The following is a 12,883-nucleotide window of genomic DNA, read 5'->3' as shown; positions in this document are numbered from 1 at the left end:
TGGACCCTCTCGAGGCCACCGCGCAGAGGGTCATCATTTCAAACGTCCTGCCCTTTGTTCCCGCTGGGCTCCTCCTCCCTCACCTACACCAACTGGGGGAGGTAAGGTCAGGGATCAACCCCACACCGCTCGGCCTCAGGGAGACCAGCCTGCGCCATGTATTCTCCTTCCGCCGCCAGCTTTTTGTCCGGCTGGCGCGGGAGGAGACTACGGAGGGAAGTTTTAATGTGGTGCACGAGGGGACTGCCTACCGCGTCTTTTGGACGTCGGACGGCGTGCGGTGCCATGCCTGCAGGGAGGTGGGGCACGTTCGCAAGAACTGCCCCGCCTCCAAGGCCGCCAAACCACCGAAGGCGGCCAAGGCTGGCGCCGCCGCCACCCCTCCCCCTATTTGCATCCGCGTGCCGGGATCTGTAGGTGCGCGGGCATCGTCGGGGGCCTTTGTTTTCACGGCCTTCGGCGGGGGGAGGGGAGAACGTCCGATCGGGAAGAAGGCGCGGAGGAAGGCGAAACATCTCGAGGCGGGTCCCCTCAGTGCGCCAGACAGCTTGAACACTGCGCTCAGCCCAACCCTGACACCGATGAGCGCGTGGTGCCCTGAGCGCGTGCCCGAGCCCTTGACCAATATCACAGAGGGGCTTGGGCGCGGGCAAAAAAAGAAAAAGGGGGGGTGGAGCGGGAGGCCTCGGCAGACATGGAGGTCTCCCTGCCTCCGCGCACCCCCAGGAACAAAAGGAGGCGCCGCTCCAATGAGGCGGAAGGAGAACAACATCCCTCCGCGGAGGAGTCGGTGCCCGCCGCGTGTCCCGCGTCCCCTACCAGCGCCCCCAAACTGCGCTGTAGGCGGGAGGAGTCTGTCCCCGGGGAGGGTGAGACAGTCGAGGCTGCCCGGCCTCTGCCTCCCGGGGATGGCGTGGAAGATCTGCCTGTCGTGGGGGGCGTGGGGCCAGCGGAGGAATGCGTAGCCGCCGGGTTGAGCGTCCCAGGGACTGAGGCGGGCGGGGCCGAAAAGGCCGAACCTGAGCCCACCCAGCCTTTATCCAACTTCCCCCGGGATTTGCTCGACTCGGCAGAAACTGAAAATGTTAATCATTTTACAGAACATCCACACGCTGGGCCGGGGGGTGGCGGCGGGGAGGGGGAAGAACAACAACCCACGCCCCTTACTTTGGAGCTGGGGTACTTGGAGGACCTGGAACATTTCTTTGACCAAGTCTCTCGGCGTTCCCGGTTCCTGGGGCGGAGGAGGAACCCCTTCCGCTGTCGCTTCCTGACCCAGCACCGCTTTTAAAAGAGCCCAGTGGGGACTCCTCTGTCGACGATCCTGGGGGTGGGATCGGGGCAGAGCCAGGGCCGGATGGAGCGGCCGGGCCGTTTGCCGTACCTCGTGCGGTCGACGGGCCGGCTGCTGGCGGTGACCTCCCGGAGGGGGACGGGGACTCGGTGGTGGACTCGGGAGAAGATCTCGAGTCCATCGCCAGTGAGGCGGTGGATCTCCTCGTGCCCGCCGCTGAGGCACCCCTCATTCCTGCAAAGGAACTCCGGGACTTTTTGGTCCAGAGCCAGGGTCGCCGCAACCGAGCCCATCTGGCCCTGGAAAGATGGTCCGAGCCGGGGCTGCTCGTCGCGTCCGTCCGCGCCGCCGCTAAAACCATGGCCGCGGGCGGGCCCTTATCAAAGGCGCAAGGCCTTGAGCTGCGCCGGCTCAAAAGGCTCCTCGCTGGGCTGCTGAAGGAGTGGAGGTCAACAAAAGACTCCGCTCCCTCCCCCACAATAGGTTAGGTAGAGGTTGCACTATGCTTTTGTCATGAAGATAACCATAGCCAGCCTCAACATCAACGGCGCCGGAGGGGCACGCTGTAGATTTAACAATTTTTCGCTCCTGCGGGAGGGGAAATATGCGGTGTGCTTCCTGCAAGAAACCCACACCGTTCCGGGAGACGAAGCCACTTGGCTCCTGGAATGGCAAGGAGAGGTCCGCATGAGCCATCTCACTACCACTTCTTGTGGGGTGGCCATCTTGTTGGCTCCGCATTTTCAGCCGGAGATCTTGGGGGTCGAGGAGCCCGTGCCAGGCCGCTTGCTGCACGTGACGGTTCGCCTGGGGGACGTGCCGCTCCATCTCGTGAACGTGTACGCCCCTCAGCCCGGCCCGCAGCAAACGCGCTTCTTCGAAGAAGTGTCCGCTCTTCTTGGCTCCGTCGACGTCGGCGACTGCATTGTCCTCGGGGGGGATTTTAACTGCACCCTCGAGTCGAGGGACCGCTCCAGTGCCCCGCAGAGCATGACGGCGATGGAGAAGTTGAGGGACCTGGTCGGGTCCTTCGACTTGGTGGACGTCTGGCGAAATCTCCATCCCGACTCCAGCGCCTTTACTTGGGTGAGGCCTGGAGTAGGATGGTCCAGAGTCGACCGCTTTTACGTGTCTCGGGCGTACGTTTCCTGCGTCCCGGCAGCCTCCATGCGACCGGTGCCGTGTTCGGACCACCACCTGGTGTGGGCGGAGCTCGCTTCGCTCCGCGCGAGGACGGGGTCCGCGTACTGGCACTTTAACAACCAGCTGCTGGAGGACATGCGGTTCCAGGACTCGTTCCGTCGTTTCTGGGCCGACTGGAGAAGGAAGCAGGGGGGCTTCCCCTCCTTGAGGCTATCGTGGGACGTGGGCAAGGCTCACGTCCGCATCTTCTGTCAAGAGTATGCGAGGGGGTCGACCAAGAGGCGGGCGGCCAGGGTCGGGCGCCTAGAAAAAGAGGTGCTCGAACTGGAGTCCCGTCTCGGTCAAGTCGTCCAGGACCCGGCCCTGCGGATGGTGTACGAAGCGAAGAAGGCCGCGCTGAAGGACCTGCAGCTCGTCGGGTCCCGAGGCGCGTTCGTGAAGTCGCGGATCCGGTTCCTGCGGGATCTGGACCGCGGCTCCCCCTTCTTCTACTCGCTGGAAAAAAGACAGAGTGTCCGTAAGCAGGTCTTGACGCTGCTGGTCGACGACGGCTCTCTCGTCTCGGATCCGGAGGGCGTCAACAACAGGGCCCGTGAATATTACGGGGCTCTGTTCTCTCCGGAGCCGTCCAGCGAGGAAGCGCGTAGAGTTTTGTGGGTGGACCTGCCGAAGGTCAGCCCGGATGGCAGCCGAAAATCTGGAAGCTCCGCTAAGCCTGGCCCTCGACCGGCTCTCGAGGGGAAAAGCCCCGTGGCTGGACGGGCTGACCGTGGAGTTCCACAGGGCGTTCTGGGACGTCCTGGGGGCGACTACGCGCGGGTCCTGGGAGAAAGTCTGGCGACCGGGGAGATGCCCCTCTCTTGGCGCAGGGCAGTCATCGTCCTGCTGCCTAAAAAGGGCGATCTCCGCCTCCTTAAGAACTGGCGCCCGGTCTCCCTCCTCAGCACGGACTACAAAATCTTTGCCAGGGCGATGTCTGCTTGCCTTGGCCCCATGCTGGACCACATGATCCACCCCGACCAGTCCTACATGGTCCCGGGCCGGACAATCCACGATAACATCCATCTGGTCCGGGACCTCATCCATCATTCCCAGGAGGCTGGTCTGTCGGTCGCCTTCCTATCTCTTGACCAAGAGAAGGCGTTTGACAGGGTGGATCACAACTATCTGTTCGGAACTCTGCGCGCTTTCGGGTTCGGGACGCATTTCGTCGCCCGGCTCCGACTTTTGTACGCCGCCGCGGAGTGTCTGATAAAGGTTAACGGGTCCTTGACGGCGCCCCTTCGCTTTGGGAGAGGGGTGCGCCAGGGATGCCCCATGTCCGGCCAGTTATATGCCATCTGCGTGGAGCCTTTCCTGCGCCTCCTGCGGACGAGGTTGACGGGACTGGCTCTGCAAGGGCCGGGCGTGGAGGTCGTCCTCTCGGCTTACGCCGATGACGTGCTCCTCGCGGTAGAGGATCCCGCTGACCTGCGGAGGATGCGTGAGTGCCAGGAGATTTACTCGGCCGCATCCTCTGCCAGGATCAACTGGGAGAAATGTTCCGGACTCCTGGTGGGTCAGTGGCGGGTGGACTCCCTGCCGGAGGAGCTCAGGCCTTTTGCCTGGAGCACGACCCATCTCCTCTATCTGGGAGTCTACCTTAGCCCCGACGAGGAAGCCTGGCCGGCGAACTGGCAGGAGCTGGAGGCCAAGGTCGCCGCTCGCCTAGGGCGCTGGACAGGACTGCTCCGAGTGCTGTCCTACAGGGGTCGAGCGCTAGTCATAAACCAGCTGGTGGCCGCCATGTTGTGGTACCGGCTGGTCACTTTGACCCCTCCCCCTGCGTTTGTCATGAAGATACAGAAGAAGCTGGTGGACTTCTTCTGGAACAACAGGAAACACTGGGTCTCTGCCGCGGTCTTGAGTCTCCCGCTTCTTCTTGGGGAGGGCGGTCAGTCGTTGGTGTGCGTCAGCACCCAGCTCGCGACTTTCCGTCTTCAGACCCTGCAGAGATACCTTTACGTCGAGCCCCCTCCCAGGTGGTGTGCTCTGGCGACGTACTTCTTCCGCCAGCAGCACGGCCTCAACTATGACACGCAGCTCCTGTTTGTGAGCTTGGGGGGTGCCAGGACCGCCTTCCAGGAGCTGCCTGTCTTTTACAAGGAACTCACCAGGGTCTGGAACAAAGTCTCCACCAGGCGCAGCTCTCCGCCGGCTGGAGTGGCGGCCGTCCTGCAGGAGCCGCTGCTCGGGAATCCGTACCTCCACGACCGAGGTTTTAGGTGGCGGTCGGACGAGAGGGCTGTGGCTGGTGAGGTGACCAGGGTCAGGGACCTGCTCGATGGCGGAGGAGCGGGCTGGATGGCGCCAGACACGCTGGCGCGGCGCCTAAATTCTGCCAACGTCCGCCGCCCGGCCGATGCCATCGAGTTGCTAAAAACAGCTCTGGGCCCCGACTCCGTTAGGTGCATCGAGGAGGCTCAAGCACGTGGGGAGATCCCGTCCGAACTGACCCCCGTCCGGACGGAATTCCTCATCGGCGCCAAACCCTGGAACCTCCCTCGGGAGCCGGCGCCTCACAACTTGAGCCGCCTCGAGGAAATACCCTCCGTGCCTTTCAGTTCCGCGCGGAGGGTTTTCCTGTACGGGCTGCTCCTGCACACTCTCAACTTTGCCATCCTCGCCTGCTGTCCGGACACGCCATGGCGTACCATGTTGCCATCCGGAGGAGGCGGGGGTCCCCGATGGAGGGCACTCTACGCGGGAGTCCTCCCAGTATTTATCGGGGACTTGGCCTGGAGGGTGGTGCACGGAGCAGTGCCGTGCAATAAATTTTTAAGCCGGTTCACGGGCTCCCAGTCCACCTGCAATTTCTGCGGTCTGGAAGAGTCCGTGTTCCATGTTTTTATTGAATGCACGAGGTTGAAGCCCCTGTTTTATTATTTAAAGGGGCTGCTCCTGAAATTCTGGCTGCACTTCAGTCCCACACTCCTGATCTTTGGGCACCCTGTGCGGAGAGGAGCGGGTAGGTCCGAGGGCCTCCTCATAGGACTGCTCCTGGGCGCGGCCAAGGGTGCCATCAGCCAGTCCGCGGGCGGTCGAGGGGGTCATTCAACCTGACTGCCTGCCTCTCTTCCGCGCGTACATCCACGCCAGGGTGTCCTTGGAGATGGAGCACGCGGTGTCCACCGGTACACTCGCGGCCTCCCGCGAGAGGTGGGCACCGGGGGGACTGGAGTGCATCATCATGCCCGGCAACCAAATTTTAATTTGATTTTATGTTTTAAAGTTTAATTTGTTTTAATTGCCGGTGTTTTTAGTGTCCCCCTCCCCTTTTATAGGGGGCACTTGGAGAAAAAAATATGATTTTAGTGCCCAAAAAAAAACTTTAAAAAGAAACAAACAAACAAACAAAAATAAATAGCCTTGCAAATGTTTGGTGCGTCGCCCAGATCGGGGGGCCACGATTTAATGTTTTCGTTTCCCCCAAAAGAGTTCTGTGGACAAGCTCTCCAAGGTCCCTTTGTTCATCTCCACTATTAAGTGGCCTACCACTTCCTTATTAGCCCTTTCCTTATTAGCCCTCCCAAAGTGCATCACCTCACACTTCTCTAAATTAAATCCATTTTCCACTGCTCTCACCTGACCAGTAAATTGATATCCTCCTGCAGCCCATGACTTTCCTCTTCATTGTCAACCACACATCCAATTTTAGTTTCATCAGCAAACTTCTTCATCATACTCCCTGTATTCAAATCTAAATCGTTGATATATACCACAAAAAGCAAGGGATCTGGTACTGAGCCCTGTGGAACCCCACTGGAAACTCCCTTCCAGTCACAAAAACATCCATCAATCATTACCCTACCTCCAAACCTGGGGACTTATCTACTTTCAAAGCTGCTAAACCGCTTAATACTTCCTCTCTCACTATATTTATTTCATCCAGAATATCACACTCCTCCTCGATAACAGTATCTGCATCTCTCTTTTCCTTTGTGAAAACAGATGCAAAGTATTTGTTAAGAACCCTACCAACATCTTCCGCCTCCACGCAAAGATTTCCCTCATGGTCTTTAATAGGCCCTACCTTTTCTTTAGTTACCCTCTTATTCTTAATATATTTATAGAACATCTCAGGGTTTTCCTTAATCGTGCTCTCTCTTAGCATTCCTAATATCCTTTTTAATTTTGCCTCTTAACTTTCTATATTCCTCCAAAGATTCTATAGTATTTAGCCGTTGGTATATGACATAAGCGTCCCTTTTTTTCTTAATCCTCCCCTGTAAGTCCCTAGACATCCAGTGGGCTCTGGAATTATTTTTCCCAGCCTTTTTCTTTCAGGGCACGTTTGGCCTGAGCCTTCCGGATCGCCTCCTGAATGCCTCCCACTGTTCCGACACTGATTTACCCACAAGTAGCTGATTCCCGTCCACTATGGCCAAATCACTACTTAACTTAGCAAAATTAGCTTTTCCCCAATTCGGAACTTTTATTCTAGGTCTATTCTTGTCCTTATCCATAACCAACTTGAATCTGACTGAATTATATTCACTGGCACCCAAGTGCTCTCTCACTAATACCCTTTCAACCTGCCTAGCTTCATTCCCCAAAACTAAATCCAAGACCGACCACTCTCGTGTTGGGCTTGCTACATACTAACTAAAAAAGTTCTCAAGAATTCCGCCCCCTCTATACCCTTCACACTAAATTTGTCCCAATCAATAGTTGGATAGTTAAAATCCCCTACTATTACTATCTTATGGTTTTTGAACTTCACAGCAATTTGCCTACATATTTGCTCCTCTATCTCCCTCCCACTGTTTGGGGGTCTATAAAACATGCCCAGCAGTGTGATTGCCCCTTTTATATTTTTCAATTAGACCCATATGGCCTCATTTGATGATCCCTCTAACATATCATCCCTCCTCACTGCTGTAATAGTTTCTATAATCAGTACCGCAACCCCTTTTTACCCCCTAAAAATCCTTTAGCCAGGAATATTGATCTGTCAAACCTGTCCCTCTTTCAGCCATGTTTCTGTAATGGCTATAATATAAGGTATTGGTAAGGCCGCACCTGGAGTACTGCGTGCAGTTTTAGTCACCTTACTTAAGGAAGGATATACTAGCTTTGGAAGGGGTACAGAGACGATTCACTAGGCTGATTCCAGAAATGAGGGGGTTACCTTATGATGATAGATTGAGTAGACTGGGTCTTTACTCGTTGGAGTTCAGAAGGATGAGGGGTGATCTTATAGAAACATTTAAAATCATGAAAGGGATAGACAAGATGGAGGCAGAGAGGTTGTTTCCATTGGTAGGGGAGACTAGAACTAGGGGGCACAGCCTCAAAATACGGGGGAGCCAATTTAAAACCGAGTTGAGAAGGAATTTCTTCTCCCAGAGGGTTGTGAATCTGTGGAATTCTCTGCCCAAGGAAGCAGTTGAGGCTGGCTCATTGAATGTTTTCAAGTCAAAGATAGATAGATTTTTAAGCAATAAGGGAATTAAGGGTTACGGGGAGAGGGCGGGTAAGTGGAGCTGAGTCCATGACCAGATCTTATTGAATGGCGGAGCAGGCTTGAGGGGCTAGATGACCTACTCCTGTTCCTAATTCTTATGTTCTTATGTTCTTATAATGTTATACTCCAAAGTGTCTACCTGTTCTCTTAGCTCATCCACCTTATTCGCTATACTCCTTGCACTAAAGTATATACCATTCAGCACAGGAAGACCTCCTTGCTTACAACTTACTAAGCCCTGTTTCCTCTGCCTTACAGATTCGCTTTTTAGATTCTTGCTATCCAATTTCAGCTTTACTTCCTTCCCGTTTGAATTTGTTCTCAGGTTCCCATCCCCCGCCAAGCTAGTTTAAACTCTCCCCATCAGCACTAGCAAAACTCCCCGGGAGGATATTGGTCCTGGCGCTGTTGAGGTGCAACCCGTCCGGTTTGTACAGGTCCCATCTCCCCCAGAAGCAGTCCCAATGCCTCAAGAATTTAAAGCCCTCCCTCCTACACTAACTTTCCAGCCACATGTTCATCCTCTCTATCCTTCTATTCTTATACTCATTAGCACATAACATTGGTAGTAAACTGGAGATTACTACCTTTGAGGTCCTACCCTTTAATTTTCTTCCTAGCTCCCTGAGTTCTTCCTGTGAAATGGGGAGACACATGGCAGATTACATTTAATGCAGAGAAATGTAAAGTGATTCATTTTGGTAGGAAGAATTAGGGGAAGCAATATAAACTAAATTGTACAATTTTCAAGGGGGTGCAAGAATGGAGGGACCAGGGTGGTGTATAAGTCTTGAAGGTGGTAGAACAAGTTGAACAGGCTGTTAAAAAGGCATACTATATCCTTGGCATTATAAATAGAGGCATAGGGCTGAATCGTAAATCCCAAAACGGGTGAGTTGTTGTCGTGTCAAAGGTTAAAATGCAAAACAATCTGGAACAGGAAGCCAATCTGCCTCAAACATGCCCACTTCCAGTTTTAACGGGGGCAAGACGAGGAGCGAGCAACCAATCCACTCGTGGGACGTGGGTTGGTCATTTAAATATTATAATGAGACTACCTGCCTTCATTTTGACAGTCATTCTATCTTTAATGAATTTCACTGGGTTTCCCAGGTCTGAATCTACAATGGGAGTGTCTTTACAGCACTGCTTGTGAGCCGCATGGTGAAGGAGTGTTTCCTCCAGGCCTAACAAGCTACCCTGTTAAACCCCCCCCACCCTTCGCAATGTCTGCTACCCCCTCCTCCTGCACCTTTGGAACCCCGCCCCCCCAACCCCAACCACCATCTGCTCCTTCCCAACCATCAGATCCCTGACCACCATTGGACCCACGGATCACCTTCTGACCACCATTTGACAACCCCCCGGGTGAGCTCTCTCACTCCCCAACTACACCTACCTGCTCTCTTGGGTTCAGCCTTGTGAAACAGGCTTCCCCCCAAAAAGTCTCCAGCCTATCAGTCAGACTGCCTGTAGGCAGAAACCCAACAGAATTTAAAAAAAATTAGCTCTGCAGGACATTTAGGAAATCCCAAGCTTCCAGATCTCCCAATCTCACAACAGATGCACCGCTCCACCCCCCACCCACACCCACCCACCCCCCCCCGCCCCACCCCGGCAAAGAACTTGCCTCCAAGTGAAAATCCATAGAGTACAAAAGCAAGGAAGTTATCCTAAACCTTTATAAAACAGTTGGAGCGTTGTGGCCAATTCTGGGCACCACACTTTAGGAAGGATGTCAAAGCCTTACAGAAGCTACAGAGAAGTTTTACTAGGATGGTACCAGGGAAGAAAGACTTCAGTTGCATGGAGAGTGGAGAAACTGGGATGGTTCTCCTTAGTGCAGAGAAGGTTTTGGAGAGATCTTGAAGGGTTTTGATAGAGTAAATAAGGAGAAACAGTTTCCATTCGCAGGAACGTTGATAACCAGAGGACACAGATTTAAGATAATTGGCAAAAAAAACCATGAGGGAGATGAAGAAGAACATTTTTATGCAGCTAGTTATGATGTTCTGGAATGCACTGCCTGAAAGGATGGTGGAAACAAATTCAGTAATAGCTTTCAAAAGCGAATTAGATAAATACTTGAAATGAAAAAATTTGCAGGGCTACGGTGGAAAGAGACATGGAGTGGGACTAATGAGATAATTCTTTCAAAGAGTTGGCACAGGCGCAATGGGCCGGATGGCTGTCTTCTGTGCTGTATAATTACTATGCTGTAACTGATATAATTTACACAGGCAGTCACACATAATATCCTGGAATGGGAACACGATCTGTGACTTACGCCCTAAATTATGCTTTTCTGTGAACTTACTCAACTATTTCCTGGCAAAATATTCTGAATATGCTGTAACAGCGAATCAGTAGCCTTAGAAGTGATGCAACCAATGGCCTTGCCCCAACGACATCAATTAACACATTGGGGCCGAAATTCAGGTTTGCAAGAAAGCTGGTGCACCTCCCAACTTTTTGGAGCCATCGATTTCGGCAGGCCTCCGATCGAAATTCAGCAACAAAAAAAATGGGGTCCTGCACTAATGAGTGACTAGAAGCTCTAGTTTTCAGCGGTGTGGGTGTCTTGATTGAAGCGGGATCACCATGGAGAAATTTGGCATGTTGCTAATGTGGATCTAATGAGCCAGCTGCTCCCTGGCCTTTATTGCACCTAGGCCCTGAGAAGGGAAGGAGTTACTTTAAGAATGGCTGGTGCTAATGGACCAAGGAGAGCAAGCCGTTTTACTGATGCCGAGCTGGAGACCCTCATGCAGGGTGTCGAGGGCAGGAGGAGACTGCTGTATCCCGAAGTGGGGAGACCAAGTCAGGAGATCTTAAGCAATGCATGGAGGGATTGCAGGGGTGGTTACAGGCACCTCCATTCATGACAGGACTCCCACGCAGTGCAGAAAATGCTTCAATTATATCATTCATCTTATGAAAGTGAGTAGCTGTTCCACCAACTGCTGACCTTGCATCTTCGAGCCTCTCCTTCAACATGCTCTGATTTCCCATCTCACTGTTTAGTCACTGAAGCAGCATTTCATTGTTCACACCTCTATATATGTGTATATATATATATATATATATATATATATGTGTGTGTGTTCTCGCAATGGAGACTCCCTTTCATCTCACAGTTACAGCTGCATGTCAGGGACAAACATTTGTGCACTCATTTCTGATGTGTCATCACAGTGGTACTCACCAACCATTCTTTGTTTTGCAGGTCAAACTGGCTCACAATAGAATGGAGGGAAGGAGGACTGGTGGTGGCGAGACATACATACAGGTCCTTACATCTTTGGAGAGGGTTGAGGGGCTCGTGGGTGGACAAGGTGCCTTCCCTGTGGGCCAGGGTACTGCTGATGCCGATGTGGGTAAGTGAAGGCCCTCCTTTAATGCACACTCTCCGTGAATGCGCCAGCGCTTACTGCTCCTTTCCTTCTGGAAGTCTGCTAGTTTCAGCCTCCATGCATCAATCCCCCACCTCCCCCTCACAGCAACCCTTCTCCCATTTATGCTTGCAGGTGACAGACCGAGTGGCAGCACACCCAGCACAATGGGGAGTGAGGAGAGGCCGCGCAGACCAGCTGGAGGCCTGCATCACACCCTTCTCTACATCACAGCAGACATCTCAAGTCGCAGCAGTGGGGACATTGAGGGGTCAAGTCCTGCTGAGAGCATCCAGAGCACTCCATCGTTTGGGGATGTGACTGAGGAGGAAGAGGACGAGGAGGACACTGATGGCACCAACATGTCACTGCTTCCACCCACACACACCAGCTCGGATACTGGGAGTGCGCGGTCTGATATAGATGAGGTAATACAGGGATCTGCACTGAGTGTTGCACCAGGGCCCAGCGAGCTGCAGCATGGTGAGGGATCCAGGCAACCTCATGTGCCATCTCTCTGGGGGGAGAGTCTGCACCGGAGTTCTGCCGACAGGGACTCAGATGATGCCATCAATGCAGCGGCTTATGAAGGAAGGGTGGAGGTCATGCATGTCCAGATGTTGGGGGTACTGACAAGGGTGCCAGGGAGGTTGTCGGATGTGATGAGGAGTGTGGAGGAGTCCACCTCCCGCATTGTCGACAGCTCTTCGCACTCCATGGAGCCCATCATTGCCAGTGTGCAGGTGATGGTGGACTCCCAGAGTGACCGTGTGGATCCAGCTGTGATGCCACAACCTGCAGGTGTTTGTGGGAACTGCCATTTCAGCACAGGCGTGAGAGAACGAGAGGATTGGTGCTGGATTGGAGAGGATGACAGCGGCTCTGGAAGCTCAGAATGCTCTTATGCGCTCTGGGCAACAGGTCACAGAACATCTTACTGCTGCCATGGAGCGTCAAACTGCTGCCATGTCTGCTGGCATTGAGACTCTGGCTGCTCTCATGCAGTTTCAGCTCAATACCACGTGACACCTCAGTGTTGCCTTCACGGCTGGGTCCAACGCGGGCCCCGGGGGACCTTCCAGTGTGGCGCCACACCACCGACCTGACCTCCCTCAGCTTGGTGGTGGTGCTAGTGTACCTCCCCTGGGGAGTGACTCAGGCTCCTCGGACCAGGATCCTGATGATGTGCTCTCTCAGGATCACAACCTTCCTGGCCCCAGACCTGGCACTCTGCCAGTGCCTCCACGCATGGCCTCGCCCGAGCTAAGGCAGACTGAACCCTCATAGGAGGGTATTGCCCAGTCTGCATCCGGCCCTTCCAGGCCCAAAGGTGCTCAAGAAGGATATCTGTAGCTCCGACACAACAGCCACAGCAGCCTTCCCAGACCCATGATGCAGCCACATGAGAGACACTTGGGCCTAGTGTGAGGGTAGGCATGCATAAGAGGTGTTATAAGGAGATGCACAAGGGTAAAAAGTGATGTTTTTGTGTTAGTTTCTGGAACTGTTTTTTGTTCTGTTGTGTTTTTGCACTGACTTCCATCATGC

This window comes from Pristiophorus japonicus, chromosome 15 (assembly GCF_044704955.1).
Source record: "Pristiophorus japonicus isolate sPriJap1 chromosome 15, sPriJap1.hap1, whole genome shotgun sequence".
NCBI classification, from domain to species: Eukaryota; Metazoa; Chordata; class Chondrichthyes; family Pristiophoridae; genus Pristiophorus; species Pristiophorus japonicus.
The sequence above is the reverse complement of the archived record's forward strand: the minus strand, read 5'-3'. Positions refer to the sequence as shown.